Here is a 13,415-nt window from a genome sequence, read left to right as displayed (position 1 = left end):
CGCTCTGCCATTCATTTTGATCATGACTGATCATCGAATTCAATATCCTGATTCCCTTCCCCCTCTTGATTGCTTTAGCCCCTATACCTAATTTCTTCTTGAAATCATACAACATTTTGGCCTCAACTACATTCTGTGGTAGTGAATTCCACACATTCACTACCTCCTCACCTCAGTTCTAAAAGGTTTACCCCTTATCCTCAAACTATGACTCCTAGTTCTGGATTCCCTCACCATTGGGAACATTCTTTCTGAGTCTATTCTGTCTAATCCTGTCAGAAGTTTTGAAGTATCTATGAGATTGCCTCTCACTCTTCTAAAATCCAGGGAATATAATCCTAACCAGTTTAGTCTCTCCTCATATGACAGACCTGCCATTCTAGGAATCAGACTAGTAAACTTTTGCTGTACTTCCTCAATAGAAAGGACATCCTTCCTCAGATAAAGACATCAAAACTGCATACAATATTCCAGCTTTGGCCTCACCAATACCCTATACAATTGCAGCAAAACATCCTTGTCCCTGTACTCAAATTCTCTTGTAATAAAGGCCGGCATACATAGACTATAGAGGTTTACAGCATGGAAATAACCTCATCGGCCCAACTTGTCCATGCTGCCCTTTTTTTTAAACCCCTAGGCCAATCCCAATTGCCCACATTTGGCCTGTATCCCTCTATACCCATCATACCATGTAACTAAAAGACAAAATTGTACCCGTCTCTACTACTACCTCTGGCAGCTTGTTCCAGATACTCACCACCCTCTGCGTGAAAGAATTCCCCATCTGGACACTTTTGTATCCCCCCCCACCCCCCACTCACCTTAAACCAATGCTCTCTAGTTTTAAACTCGCCTACCTTTGGGAAAAGGTTCAGAAGGCGTTTGACAAGGCACCTCACAAGAGGTTATTGCAGAAGGTCAGGGGGCATGGAGTTGGGGGTAGGGTGTTAGCGTGGATAGAGGATTGGCTGTCAAATAGGAGGCAGAGAGTGGGGGTCAATGGGTGCTATTCGGATTGGCGGTTGGTGACTAGTGGAGTGCCCCAGGGGTCGGTGCTGGGGCCTCAGCTATTTACCATTTATATAGATGATCTGGAGGAGGGAACCGAGTGTATGGTGTCGAAATTTGCTGATGACACCAAGATTGGTGGAACGGCAAATTGTGCGGAGGGTGTGGAGAGTCTGCAGAAGGATCTAGATAGGCTGGGCGAATGGGCCAGGAACTGGCAAATGGAATTTAATGTTGGCAAATGTGAGGTTGTCCACTTTGGTAGAAATAATGGTAGGAAGGACTATTACTTACAAGGCGAAAAGCTGCAGCATGCGACAGTGCAGAGGGACCTCGGGGTCCTTGTGCATGAGTCGCAAAAACCCAGCCTGCAGGTGCAGCAGGTGGTCAGGAAGGCAAATGGGATGCTGGCCTTCATAGCGAGGGGGATTGAATATAAAAGTAGGGAGGTCTTGCTGCAGCTGTATAGGGCACTGGTGAGGCCGCAGCTGGAGTACTGTGTGCAGTTTTGGTCGCCACACTTATGCAAGGATATTTTGGCCTTGGAGGGAATGCAGAGGAGATTTACTAGGCTGATTCCGGAGTTGAGGGGGTTGAACTATGAGGAGAGGCTGAATAAACTAGGCTTGTACTCGTTAGAGTTTAGAAGAATGAGGGGAGATCTCATTGAGACGTATAAGATGTTGAATGGGATGGATAGGACAGAGGTGGAGAGGCTCTTCCCGCTCAGAAGGGACAGTAGGACTAGAGGGCACAGCCTCAAGATAAAGGGGGGTGCGGTTTAGAACAGAGTTGAGGAGGAACTTCTTCACTCAAAGGGTGGTGAATCTCTGGAATTCTCTGCCCGTTGGAGTGGTGGAGGCTGCCTCGCTCAATATTTTTAAGACGCGGGTTGATAGGTTTTTGATAGGCAAGGGGATTAAGGGTTATGGGGAGAGGGCGGGAATGTGGAACTGAGCCACGACAGATCAGCCATGATCTTATTGAATGGCGGGGCAGGCTCGAGGGGCTAGATGGCCTACTCCTGCTCCTATTTCTTATGTTCTCATGTTCTTAAAGATATTGACTATCTAGCTCATCTGTGCCCCTTGTTATTTTATAGACCTCTATAAAATAACCTCTCAGCCTCCTACGCTCCAGAGAAAAAAGTCCCAATCTACCCAGACTCTCCTTATAACTCAATCCATCAAATCCTGGTAGCATCCTAGTAAATCTTTTCTGCAGTCTTTCTAGTTTAATAATGTCCTTTCTATAATAGGGTGATCAGAATTGCACACAGTATTCCAAGTGTGGCCTTGCCAATGTCTTGTACAACTTCAACAAGACGTCCCAACTTCTGTATTCAACGTTCTGACTAATGAAACGAAGCATGCCGAATGCCTTCTTCATCACTCTGCCCACCTGTGACTCCAATTTCAGGAAGCTATGAACATGTACCCTTAGATCGCTTTGTTCTGTGACTCTCCCCAGTGCTCTACCATTAACTGTGTAAGTCCTGCCCTGGTTCAAACTACCAAAATGCATCACCTCACATTTGTCTAAATTAAACTCCATCTGCCATTTGTCAGCCTATTGGCCCAATGATCAAGATCCCGTTGCAATTGGAGATAACTTTCTTCATTGTCCACTATGCCACCAATCTTAGTGTCATCTGTAAACTTACTAACCATGCCTCCTATATCCTCATCCAAATCATTAATATAAATGACAAATAACAGTGAGCCCAGCACTGATCCCTGAGGCACACTGCTGGTCACAGGCCTCCAGTTTGAAAAACAATTCTCGACAACCATGTTCTAGCTTTTGTCAAGAAGCCAATTTTGTACCCTGGATCCCATGAGATTTAACCTTATGCAACAACCTACGATTTCCTTTCTTCACTGCCTGCTATACCTGCGCACTTACTTTCAGTGATTGATGCATGATGACATCAAGGTCTCACTGAGTATCCACCTCTCTCAATTTATACCCATTCAAGTAATAGTCTTCTTATTATTAGTCTTATTATTGCTACCAAATGAATAACCTCACATTTATCAACATTATACTGCATCTGCCATGCACATGCCCACACACTCAGCCTGTCCAAATCACATTGAAGTATCTCTACATCCTCCTCACAGCTCACTCTCCCACCCAATTTTTGTATTATCTGCAAATTTGGGGATAATACATTCAGTTCCCTCTTCCAAATCATGAATATATAATGTGAACAATTGGGGCCCTAGCACAGATCCCCAGTTGTCACTGACTGCCAATCAAAAGAAGATCTATTTATGCCAACTCTTTGCTTCCTATCTGTTAACCAGCTTTCTATTCGTCTCAAGACAATACCTGCAATTCCATGTGCTTTAAATTTACATAGTAGCGTAAGTAGATGTTATGTGAGACCTCGTTGAATTCTTCTGAAAGACTAAATAGATCATATTTGATGGTTCTCCTCGGTCAGCTCAACTAGTTACATCCTCAAAGGATTCCAATAGATTTATCAGGAGTAATTTCCCTTTTGTAAATCCATGCTGACTCTGTCTGATTACACCACTGCCTTCGAAATGCTGAGTTATGAAATCCTTGAAGATCACACTTGACCAATTTGTCCAGAGAGAACAGAATGCTGCACTTCAAAGTAACAGATACAATGCAAAGAGTGGATTATAATTTCCTACAGAGATAATGGAGACTGATTACCATCTCTGCAGAAATCATTTTCTGTGGATTCTATCCCAGATAATGGACATGATGTGAGTTGAAAGAATTTGATTCTGATTTAATTTATTATTGTCACACACAATGAAAAGTATTGTTTCTCGCGCATTATACAGATAAAACATATTGTTCATAGAGTACATAGGGGAGAAGGAAAGGAGAGAGTGCAGAATATAGAGTTGCAGTCACAGCTAGAGTATAGAGAAAGATCAGCTTAATATATGGTAGGTTCATTCAAAAGTCTGATGGCAGCAGAGAAGAAGCTGTATCTTTTTTCTGATGGAAGAAGATGGAAGAGAGTACATCCAGAATGCATGGGATCCTTGATTATGTTAGCTGCAGGAAGTTTAGACGGAGTTAATGGATGGAAGGTTGATTTGCGTGATGGACTGGATTACCTTCACAACCCTTTGTAGTTTCCTGTGGTCTTGGTCAGAGCAGGAACCATACCAAGCTGTGATACATGTTTCAAGGTGAAAAACATGGTTGTTTTTTACCTTCTAGGAGTACACAAGGAAAGGGATTAAAAGCCAATTGCAACCCTGATCTCTGTGTGCTAATATAATGTTCTAGTTATACTGTGCTGTGAAGGTTATCGCTGAAGAACATCCACTAGGCACCCCCACACTTGCAGATAAACAATGTTTCTCTCTCGAACTGCTGGAAGAAAGTAGCAAGCCAACAAGCCACAATCAAAATGGAAACAGGACAATTAATTCCTTTTGGCTAACCTGCAGAGCCAAGAATCTCCAATCCAACTGCTCAACTGCAAAGTCAGCTCTGCCTTAATCACTCAACTTAACAGCTGCAACATCTTACCATCTACTCCTCAGACAAGACAATCTGTATATCTTTTTTAACTTTTATTTTTGAACTCCTTTTTCGTTTTTAGTCTGTGTATGTGTATCTGAGAGGACACAGATTTAAGGTGCGGGGAGGAAAGTACAGAAGTGATGTTAGGGGTAAGTTTTTCACTCAGAGGGTGGTGAGTGAATGGAATCGGCTGCCGTCAGTGGTGGTGGAGGTGAACTCGCTGGGGTCTTTTAAAAGACTTCTGGATGAGTATATGGGGTTTTATGGGATTGGGGGTTATAGATAGGTCTATAGATTGGTAGGTGTTGATGTGATCTGCGCAACTCGTGGGCCGAAGGGCCTGTTTGTGCTGTAGTGTTCTGTGTTCTATGTTCTATGTGTTGCATTTTATTACTTTCTTCTTGTGTTTTAATAACTAATAAACTCACTCTTTCTGTAATTCAATGAAGTTTGATTAAGTTGACATCTTTTGAAACATAAATACATTTGAATTGGGCAAAGGTATCATGAAGGAAGGGATGCTTTCTAAATTAACCTTGTGGTGACCAACCAAAGTGAGCCAGCTCGTTCCTCCTTGCCCAGGAGCATAACAATTTGAGGGTATCTCATCTGGAATCATAACAGATGGGGGGACATCACCCAGAGACTGGTCGTAATACAATAGTTGTATAAATTCACCTTGTCAAATTTCTGAAACTCCTTGTACAATTTGTTCAAATTGTGGACTAGTGTGGTTACATAAAAGCTTTGCCTGACAGGCATTTTGGGGATGGAATGGAGTGGGGATTGTTGGTTTAAGGCAATGGTGCAAAACAGAAAACTTGTGGCTGGGTGATAGATACAATATGATAATACTTTTAAGAGTCTATTGAACCATAGAAAAGTTACAGCATAGAAAGAGGCCATTCAGCCCATCTTATCCATTTCAACCAGAGGACACCCAGGTGCCTTTTCTAATCCCACCTTCCTGCACCTGGTCTATAACCCTGTAGCTTACAGCATTTGAGGTGCAGATCCAGGTACATTTTAAAAGAGGTTAGGGTCTCTGCCTCCACCAACAACTCAGGCAGTGAATTCCAGACACCCACCATCGTCTGCGTAAAAGAGTTCTTCCTCATGCCACTTATCTGGAATCTATGTCCCTTGGTTCTAGAATTCTCCACCAAAGAAAACAATTTTACCCTGACCATTCTCTTTGTCTCATAATTTTGTACACCTCTACCAAGTCACCCCTCAGGCTTTTTTGTTTCAAGGAATATAATCCCAACCTATCTAATCTCTCCTCATAGCTACACTTTACTAGCCTTGACAACAGTCTTGCAAACCTCCTCTGCACTCTCTCCACTGCAATTACATCCTTCCTATGATGTGGTGACCAAAGCTGCACACTATATTCCAGTTAAGGTCTCACCACTGTTTCATACAATTCCAATATTATTTCCTTACTTTTATATTCTATACCTCCACCAAGGGGAGCATTCCATATGCTTTCTTTATAACTCTACTTGAACTGCTGCCTTTAGGGACCTATGTATGCCAAAATCTCTCATTTCATCTACCCTTTTTTAGTAAATTCCCAAGCCATTGATATTGATGTGTAAATTATAGCAATGAGTCCAAACAAAGGGCACGATACAGACAAATATATTTGCACACTTATTTGATGAGACTGTGCCTTTAAGAAATGTATTTGAGCCATGTTCTTGAGCAGGATCTGTTGTGCACTCGGAGCCATAGTATGTACTACTGGCCTGCTGTATTGTTGTTGCAGCAGCCAAATTGTTTCTAATAGTTAGAATATTAATTTTTATCTGAACTAATGCTGTTCTGCTGCTTTCCCCTGGGAATTTGCAGAGTGGGACATCATTAGGATGACTGATAGGTATGGTCATGTGACGGGGAGTGGGCTTTTCACAGAATATTCAAGCTTGAAAGCTGCTTTTGACGTTGAGAGAGCAGTGTCTCTATTTTCCCCTCTCTGAAGTTGGAGGTTGTAATCAGCCAAGAGATTCTGCTGTATGAGAGTTACTGCAAAGGAAGAAGTATCCTTTCTATATCTGGGGTCTGAAGACTGGGAACTGCCAGAGGTTGGGCTTGCTAAAAAGCTGAAAATCCAGCATAATGTATTTTTTAATGCTGTTAAAAAATACATTGTGTCATTTTTAAATCTTGCAATTGGTAAAAATGTTTTGTTATATTCTAACTGTTCTTAAATAAAGTTTGTTTTGATAAAAGATCCCGAGTAGGTCACTTGAATCATACCAAGAGTGAAACACCTTATGCTCAGCCATGCCAAAATCAAATATAAAATTCAGCTAACTTGACACAATACCTTGGAATTTCTGGCCTGGGTCTTTACACTTAAGACATCTCCAATGAAACTGCTTTCTCAGCTGGGTTCTATTCTGAGAATTGCTCTGTCCCTTTGGTTGATGTAAATCCTCAGTGTTTCATTGGCATCGAGGTTTTGCTTTCATCAGCCAACGCAGGCAGTTGTATTGAGGATGCTGACTGCTTGGGATAGGACCCCTTTAAGTCAGCGATGAAATTGCTTCAGCCAAGGCAATAGTTTTCTGTGGAAAACAAAATACATAGCTGATGACCTGCAGCAGTGTTTTTTCTAAGCTTTGTGAGTGTTTAGCTACATTGCCATCCACTATTCACTGCAAATGGGGCAATTAAGTCAAGCAACAGCAGTCCCTTTAAGATGTGCAACATGCACGCAGCAATTTTGAAAGGAACTACACAGTGCCACAAACAGGCCTCACAAAGCAAAGGAAAAGAAGAACATTGGTTTAGGTCCCAGTTTATATTTAATGAAACTGCACATGTATCACCTTAACTTCAAGTTGGAAACATTGGCCGCAATTCTCCCAAAAGCGCCGAATTGGTGGGAAAACTGTTCTAGATCACAACTGTTTTGTCAGTTCAGCTTCTCTCTCAAATCTCCCCACTCTGTACACTGCAGAGATCCCAGTCATGAATCTCATTAAACAACCAGGGGGGCAGGGCGTACTCATGCCAGAATTTGACAGTTCTGGAACTCAGCACAAGCACAGTGGTCCCGATCTGTCAGACTCCCCGTTTGCTGGCCAGGGCCCCCACAGTTCTGCCCCTCCAGCCCTCCCCACAGCTGATCATAGCCCCAACAACAATTCCTGGGCCAGCCCTGACCACACCCCACCCCAGAGCACCCCAATGTACAGCCCATACTCCCCCCCCAGCAGTGGCGACCACTCCCCTCCCTGCCTCGGGAAGCAGGCCCTCCCAGTCCGCCCTAATCGCTGCCCTCCCTCCATCCCCGACCGATCGTTATGCAGAGTGGCAGTGGAACCCCCAACCCCACCAATTGTCCCTAGGCCCTGCCCACAATATGCCTCGCCCCCTTAGCACTGCCCGAAGGTTAAATCCAAGGGGTTGGGGGGTGGTGTCCCTTGGGCATGGACACTTTGCCCCTTGAGCACTGCCACAGTGCCCATATCCAGGGGGCACTGCCACCCCTGCCACCTGAACCCCTGGGGGGCCCCAATTGCCCTCCCTTTATTCCGGTGGGTTCGCCTGCTAGTTCCTCGAGCGTGGGGAGCTACTTTAAACCCCACCAGATGAACTACTCCTGGCGGGATGGGAGATTCAATCAGGACCGGTAAGTTTCTGATATATAGATTTAAAAGACATTTAAAAAAAAATTCAAATTACTTTCCCTGCCTTCCCACCAGTTTCCAGTGTGGTCTGGCCTGCGACTGTTCGCCAGCTCTGGGAGATGCGCACGCATTCCCGGCACATGCGCAAATCCTAGAACAAGGCCAGTGACGCACATCTCCCACCCCGACCTGCCAGATAAGTTGCGGGTTGGGATGGGAGAATCATGGCCATGGTCTCACAACTCATGACCAGTGGCAATGAATATATTCAGTTCAGTATGGTGTCCTTCTCTTTCATAGGATAATCATAGAGGTTTACAGCATGGAAACAGGCCATTTGGCCCAACTTGTCCATGCCACCCATTTTTTTTAACTCCCTAAGCTAATCCCAATTGCTCGCATTTGGCCCATATCCCTTTATACCCATCTTACCCATGTAATTGTCCAACTGCTTTTTAAAAGACAAAAAGGATACCAAGGTTTGTGTTGTAAAGCAAAAGTAATTATTGGCATTTGCTAAAGCTTTGTTTATCTAGTCATTCAATGAAAACCATTTTGTTTCGGACACCAGGTTGCACCTTTGTATCTGAAACAAAAGAAATGCGAAGGACCTAAGCTGACACTTTATCCCTAAGTTTTCATGAGTTTGCAGAATGAACTAAAAGAAATGGACAGCTAGCCAAGTGCTCATGAATTGGGTATTCTCTCTCTGCGATAGAAGAGAAAATTACTAAACTGAACCCAGAGAGTGGATCATCAATCTGGGGTGGGAATCCTGACACTTTGATGGTTTCTAGGCCCCTGCCCCATACTGGGTCTGCATCATCAGATCACAGAATTGTTACAACACAGGAGACCATTTGGCTCATTGTGTATGTATTAACTCTCCAAATGAGGATTTCAGCTAGTGTCTTCTCCCTGTAATGCTACAGATCATTTCTATTCAATTATCTAATGCCCACTTGAATGCCTAGCTTGAACCTGCCAGCATCACGCTCTCAGCCAGTGCATTCCAGACCCTAACCACTCTGTGCATTTTTTCTCACATCATTTTTGCTTCTTTTGTTGATAGCTGTATCTGTGCCCTCTTGTTCTCAATCATTTCAAGAGTGGGATATTTTTCCCTATCTGCATTATCCATAGAATCCTACAATGCAGAAGGAGGCCATGTGGCCCATTGAGTCTGCACCGACCACAATCCCACCCAGGCCCTATCTCCATAACCCCATGCATTTACCTGATACTAAGGGACAATTGAGCATGGCCAATACACCTAACCCACACATCTTTGGACTGTGGGAGAAAACCAGAGCACCCGGAGGAAACCCACACAGACACAGGGAGAATGTGCAAACTCCACACAGACAGTGACCCAAGCTGGGGATCGAACCCAGGTCCCTGGCGTTGTGAGGCAGCAGTGCTAAACACTGCCACCATGCTGCCGCAGGCCCCTCATGATTTTTAAGACTTCTATCAAATCTCCTCTCAGCCTTCTTTTCTCCAATGAAAAGAATCCCAATTTCTCCAATCTTATTTCATAATGGAACTTCCTCATTTCTAGAACCATTTTCATAACCCTCTACTGCAGTCCCTTCAATGCGTTCACATCCTTCTCAAAATGAGGCATCCAGAACTGTACACAATATTCCAGCTGAGGTCTAACCAGTATTTTTACAAGTTCAGTATAACCTCCTTGTTCTTGTTCTCTATGGCCCTATGAATAAAACCTAGAATGCCCGTCGTTTTATAAACTGCTCTCTCAGCCTGTCCTATCACCTTTAATGACTTATGTACATATACACCCAGGTCCCTCTGCTCTTGCATCCCCTTTATAGTACCCATTTTTTTAATACTGTCTGCTCATGTACTTCCTTGTAAAATGTATCACTTCACATTTCTCTGGATTGAATATGATCTGCCACCTAAATGCCCACTCCAATTTGTCTGTGTTCTTTTGAAATTCTGCACCAGTCTCCCCGCAACTTACAATGCTTCAAAATTTGGTATCATCTGTAGATATTGAAATTGATTCCTGTACACTAAAGTCTAATATGTATCAGAAAAAGGGTCACAATAACAATCTGTGAGAAACACCAGTACAAACACTCTTGCAGCCTAAAACACACCTATGAACTATGACTCTCTGTTTCCTCTCACTTAGCCAATTTTGTATCCAATGTGCCACTGTCCCATTTATTCCATGAGCTATAACTTTTCTTACAAGTTTGTTGTGTCGCACTTCATCAAATGCCTTTTGAAAGTCCATGTACATCACATCAACAACTTTGCCCTCATCAACCCTCTCCTGCAATACTAGTGATATACTACATTACCAATGCAACACCATTCTTATACCTCATTTCAGTGTACTGCCTAAAGATGGCAATTGGCTCTAGAGAGTGAGTCTCAAAGGCAGATTGCAGCCATAACTGGGTTTGCTGGCCTTGCAGAATAGAACAGGCAGGAAAACAGAAAACTAGCAGCATCAGGAAGTCTTCAGACTGTCATCTTCTTCGTCTGTTCTATTCAAACGATGGCAATTCTTTGCCACTGCTTGAACACCACAGTTAAATTTTACTTTCTTTTCAAAATATTTAATCATCAGTGACACGGTGGGCAGCATGATGTCACAGTGGTTAGCACTGCTGCCTCACAATGCCAGGATTACGTTCAATTCCAGCTTCAGATGACTATCCATGTGCAGTTTGCACATTCTTCACGTGTCTGTGTGGGTTTCCTCCCGGTGCTCTGGTTTCCTCCCACATTCCAAAGATGTGTGGGTTAGGTTGATTGGACAGGGAAAATTGGCCCTTAGTGTCAGGGGACTAGCAGAGTAAATATGTGGAATTATGGGCATAGGGTCTGGATGGGAAAGTTAAAGTTTATTTATTACTCACAAGGAAGGCTTACATTAACACTGCAATGAAGTTACTACAATGAAGTTACCTAATCACCACATTCCAGGTGCATTGTTTGAGTCAATGCACCTAATCAACATGTCTTTGGATTGTGGGAGGAAACTGCAGCACCTTGAGGAAACCTACGCAGAGAGATTATGCAAACTCCACACAGACAGTGACCCAAGCCGGGAACTGAACCTGGGTCCCTGGCACTGTGAGACAGCAATGCTAACCACTGTGCCACCATGCAGGAATGTGGTTGGTGCAGACTTGATGGGCCAAATGGCCTCCTTCTGCACTGTTGGGATTCCACAATTTATGAATATATACAGTGCCACTTCTAACAGCACAGAAGTTCTTCACTTTATCAGTTTTGAAAATGTCCTCTGTCTCTCTCCAGTCCATTAACAAGCTCTAAAATTAATTCCACTCCCCAGAGTCTCACACGAAGGGAGCGATTGAGCAGTGTAGCGGACTGGGAAACATCAAAGGAGGCCATTTTATGGTCTTTCTGCCGGGCACCCCTGCTTCCATGAGTCTCCCAGGCAAAGATTGCCAGAGTAATCTGCTCCGTGCTGAAAATTGACATGGAGCTGATTACAACTTGGAAATCAGGATTTCCATGTCAGCAAACAGGCTGGACCCCGCTGGCGGGAAGAGAGGCCATTGAGAGGCCAGGATGGTGGGGGTAAAGAGGGGTGTGCCTTTGGCAGAGCTAGCCTTGAAGTACCAGCCTGGCAACCTGGCATTGCCCAAGGGACACTTATGCACTGCCCACCAGACATTGGGCGCTGCTAAGTGGTTGGGGCCTGGGGCCTGTTGGGGGTGATCGGCGGAGGTGGGGGGGATCCTGTTGCCCCTCTCCAAGAGAATCGGTGGTAGAGGGAGGGAGGGAGGATAACGATTGGGGCTGGCCATCTGGGTGGGGAGCGGAGTGGGATTCGGAGCTGCAGGCAGGTGGCGGGGTGGGGGGGGGGGGGTGGGGGGGGGGAGTACTGTGGACATCAAGATTTCCTGGGGAGGTTCAGGAGACCAGTCATCCGGGAGGGGGGAATCTCTGCAATGCCAACGATGAGGGGGTTGCGGGGCCAGTCAGTAATCAGGGGGCCGGCAATGCGGGGCCACTGTGCAGACGCCAATCTTTCTGTGCTGACAGATCGGCACATGCGCAGTGGTCCACTCGGCACTATGCTATCAGCCCCTCGGGTAAGAATAGGTCCTGCCACCTGATTTTCAGAGGAAATCCCATCAGGGTACTCTGTGATGCACAGAGTGAAGGAGATTTGCTCTGCAAATCATGCTGAAAAATAGCCAGTACCCTGGTAAATCAGCAGGAGTTACCCTAAATTTCCCACAAATAGGGGACTTGGAATTTTTTTTGGGAGAATCTTAGCCCAAATCTGAAGTTTAGGATACTTTGAAGTTTTTTTATTCATTAAATGTGGGAGTTGGTGGTTGGGACACATTTATTGCCCATCCTCAATTATCCTTGAACTGAACAGCTTGCTAGGCCATTTCAGAGTCAACTTCATTGTTGTGGAGTCACATATTGGCCAGGTCAGGTTTGGATGACAGATTTCCTTCCCTAAAGATCATTTGTGAACCAAGTGGGCTTTTGTGGCAATCAACAATGGCCAGGACTTTCCTGGATGTCAGGCAGGAGAATTGGTGTTGAAGCCACCAATGGCAATGCTGGCTTTCTCCACCTTATAGTGTAAACAATAAAGTGTCTGGTCCCACGTTGCATCACCGGGACGGCTACCTATAATTCAACTGCCCTGCCAGCAATTTAGAAATTCAAGGATCTGGGGTGGCATTTTTAAAGGCCACCCCCGCAAGGAGCAAGCAAACCAGTTCACTCTTGCATCACCCCCTTCCCTGGATTGTGCATGGTTAGTGTCAGGTTACTGCCCTGGAAGTACTTGTGCTGCACTCACCCGAGCTGACCTGGAGATTTGCCCTCCAGCTGCATGCATTCAGAAACCAGTTGGGCTCCATTCCATTGTGCCTTCATGCTGCCATGGATGGATTTTTAGACGAGGGAGGGATGATTCCAATGTGCTGGCTTGATAATATGTAAATATAATCAAATTAGGTTCCTGAGGTTCAACATCCAGTAAAACGAGGAGTTAATCGCATCATGAGTTCACACTGACACAAAATGTGACTTTGCACTTCTTGCGGTACTTTCTGCACCCGTCACCAAAGCCGCCTGCGGTTATCAGGATTGGAAATGCCAGCCAATGGTCATCATTAGTTTTTAAATTAATTTAAATTTCACCAGCTGCTGTGCTGAAATTGAAACTTGGTTTCCCAGAGCATTACCACTATACCACCATCTCTC

The sequence above is a fragment of the Carcharhinus amblyrhynchos genome, chromosome 2, assembly GCF_965287045.1.
Source record: "Carcharhinus amblyrhynchos chromosome 2, sCarAmb.v2.hapA, whole genome shotgun sequence".
NCBI lineage: Eukaryota > Metazoa > Chordata > Chondrichthyes > Carcharhiniformes > Carcharhinidae > Carcharhinus > Carcharhinus amblyrhynchos.
Note: the sequence above shows the minus strand (reverse complement) of the source record.